The sequence below is a fragment of the Pteropus vampyrus genome, unplaced genomic scaffold (genome assembly GCF_000151845.1).
Source record: "Pteropus vampyrus isolate Shadow unplaced genomic scaffold, Pvam_2.0 Scaffold111, whole genome shotgun sequence".
NCBI lineage: Eukaryota > Metazoa > Chordata > Mammalia > Chiroptera > Pteropodidae > Pteropus > Pteropus vampyrus.
In genome coordinates this window covers 1,839,472-1,843,095 of record NW_011888892.1, presented here as the reverse complement: position 1 = coordinate 1,843,095, position 3,624 = coordinate 1,839,472, and positions in this window count along the sequence as shown.

Genomic DNA, 3,624 nt, shown 5'->3' with positions numbered 1-3,624 from the left:
TTAAGAAAAGCATTAGTGCTGTGGTACACTGAGCCTTTGCTGACTCTCGATCCCACCCACCTTCATTGTTGCGTTCAATAGAATACAGCAAAATCTCGTTTCTAGAGTTCTGCTGGATCTAATTGTTCATAAGCAAATATACCTGGGGGCAAACAATTCTGAGCACTTCTTGCTTCTTTGATATTATTTGTAGTATTTGTATACGTCAGAGGCTCACAACTAAAAATCTCCCAAACAATTCGGAAGGCCATCCGCCCAGCCTTCGCAGATGTGTTGAAATGACCTTTTGCATAGCACGTTGAAAGCAGAATTACAGTCAGGTTTGTAGGGCTGAAAATGAGTGAAAAAGAGGGTAGGAAGGAGGGCTGGGGTCCGCAAGATTCACCTTCCCCTTAACAGGCTCTCTGAGGAGGAAAATGTTTCATTCTGAGCTGTTGTAAACCTCGTTGATAAATTCAAAAATATCAAGTCATCTCCAACAGGTAGCACATAAGCTTTCAAAGCTGGAGTGTGGGGAGGGGAGGGGAGATTTTATTTTCAATTGCAAAGCACCTTTTGCACGAGAAAATGAATTTTAACACCTTTTCTGTCTTAGCCGACAGTCTAGGCCCATAGCTCTTTATTGGGGATATTTTTCCTTTAGAATAATTTATTAGCACTTGTAATGCACATATTATTTTACATTGCAAAATTGGGTAGCATTACAAGAGCAGAAGTATAGCCAGATAATGAAAATACTATACAACTATTTAAAAGAATAAAGAAGAACTATAAGTACCAACTGGAAAAATATTTTTAAGGGATAAAAGCTATGTGCAGAACAAGACATATAGCATAATCCAGTTTTATTTTTAAAAAGTATACATGTCTATATAGTCATATCCTTTCAGAAAAACACCTCGAAGGAGAGGCTCGAGCTGTCGTCAGCGGTTCTCTCTCCAGAGTGAAATTAGAGGGTCTGAAAGAGCGAGGACAGTCACATTTCACTTGACATATCAGGTGTGAGATGGTGATGATTTTTTCTTTCTGTTGTACGCTTTTTGTATTTTTCGAATTAAAAAATAATTCTGGAAGAAGAACAACGCAAGGGGAGGGAGTCCCGAGCCCGCACCTGTGCTTCTGAGGCTCCGCGTCATGGCGTGTGCAGCCCCACAAACGTTCGCACGCGTCTCCGGAGTGTCCGCTTTCCACCCGGATATTTTGGTTCTGCAGAAGTAAGCGCACCCATGCGCACGGCCCGAAGCTGCCGCTGGGGACACCTCGCCGTGTGTCTCTAATGCGCCTCGTTTCAGTGTCGGTTACCTGCCGAACTCCCCTCTTGGTCTCAGCCTTTCGGGGACTCCAAGCCCCCAGTCTGCACTGGGAGATGGAGAATCCATGTTTATGCCTAGAATAGGGACAGGAGCTAGGGCCGTGACAGCCAGGAGGACAGGCCAGTTGACTCTGGCCGGGTCAGGTGAGGAAGGTTCTGCAGAGGAAGTGACCTTAGAACTGGGCCTTTAAGACTGATTGGAACTCGCCAGGTGAAAGTGTGGAAGAGAAGCACGTCCTGGCCCCAGGGACGGTGCGCATGAGGCGCAAAGTCCTAAGGGACTTGCCGTGTCCGGGGTGGAGGCTCATCCTTCCAGGAGCCCGGAGAGCACGGTGGGGTTTGGTCGGAAATGACGTCCCGAAGCCGGCAGGCAGGCGTTGAAACTGGCAAAGGCGAGGCGATGGGACAGCTAATGGAGAGAGCTAGCTCTAACTGTAGCGTGGCCTGTGGCCAGCAGCGGAAAGAGGCCAGCAGGAGACCGAAGAGCCCCAGCCGAGGCAGTGGGCTGAGCAGGGTGCACGGGCTGGGAACTCATTGGGAGGCCCTGGGTGTGAGGGGCACGGCATGGAAAGGAAGGTTCTCATCTCGGAGACACAGGAGATGGGGACACGTTCGGCCCACATGTAGCCGGGGGTTCCCAGCCTCCACACTGTTGACTTGCGGGGCTGAGTAACCCCGTCTCATGCACTGTAGGATGTTTAGCAGTAACCACTAGATGCCAGTGGCACCCCCAAACACAGTTGTGGCCAAAAACATCTCCGGACATTGGCCCAGTGTCCCCTGCAAGGCAGGAGGGCCCCAAGTTAAGACGGCTGGCATCGGAAATAAGAAATACAGGACAGGAGCTGGGAAGGGAAGTCGAGGGTAAGAGGTGGAGAGAGACCTGGGCACGATGAGCACACGGAGCTCTGGAGCTTGGTGACCCCTCAGAATGAGATGACAGCAGGGTGACGGAGGGCCCCAGGAGCCTAAGCACTTAAGAAGCAAATTTGAAAGGTGCTTGAGAAGAAATATCGGAGAAGCAGCACAGAAGCAGAAGAGCACGGGGCCCGGAAGCCGGGCGGAAGGAAGATGGGGGCCGTGAAGCTGTCCGTGTAGGTAGGATGGTGTCATGACTGAATTGTGTCCCCCCATCGACGTGTTGAAGCTCTAACCCCCATGTGACTGTATTAGGAGATGAAAAATTTAAGGAAATACTTAAATGAGGTTGCAAGCGTGGGACCCTGAGCCTATAAGACTGGTGTCCTTCTGAGAAGCGGCAGAGACCCCAGGAGTGCGCGTGCACAGAGCAAAGGCCACGTGAGGACACAGCGAGGAGGTGGCCAGGAAGAGAGCCCTCACCAGAAACCGATCCCGCTGGCACCTTGACCTTGGACTTCCAGCTGTGAGGAAGTAGATGCATGCTGCTCCAGCCCGCCGCCGTGGCGTTCCATCTCGGCAGCCTGAGCTGAGCAAGACGGATGAGGATTCAAGTATCAGGGGTGGTCTGTGTTCCTGGGGTGAGCGCCGTCCATGGTGCTGAGCAGCGGAAGCCCTGTTCTCACAAAGGACCGAAGGACTGAGGGAGAGAGGTGCACAGAGAGGGCGCGCCAAGCCCAAGTGGCCACGTGAAGGGCCGGAGGAAGGAAACGTTTGCAGTCGTCCTCAGAGAGAGGCAGAGGGAGGGAAGCTTTGCAGGACAGGGAAGGCTCCATGTTTTTATTTTGCCACTGCTCACTGAGGCTTCTCAAGGCACCAGGCCGCCAACCTGCCTCTGTGCTTTGGGACCAAGTGGAAACCACTGTGAGTAGCAGCTAACGTTGGCAGCGACACCTATGTCCCCGATGCTGGGCTAGTCACTCTAAGTGTGTTATCCAATCTCATTTTTACTCCCACAAAACCCCAAACTGCTATGAGATAGAGATTGTCATGGTCCCCATTTGACAACCGAGGATCCCAAGGTACTGAGGTTAACAACCACCCAAAGGAACACAGCAAGAAAAGTGGCAGAGTTGAGATAAGGACTCAGGTAAGAGCTCGCAGCCTCGACTGCCGCGCTTTGTCTCCTAGACATCTGTTGTGTCCGTGGCCATCATCGACTTACTCTTTTCATCAGTAACCTCTCCCAGCTTCCTTCTGGGGGACACCACCCCCGGTCCATGCGTGGTGTTGGCTGCTCCCCTAGCTGTGGTGTGAGCACCTGACCTAGACGTCAACCTGCCCACCTCTTTCCCTGAGTCCAGGGATGCTTAGGAGACGGGCCTACAGCCCAGCCGGAGCCAAGAGCATGCGTGGGAGTCTCCTTTGGGCTGCCATGTCCTCGCCAGACTTCA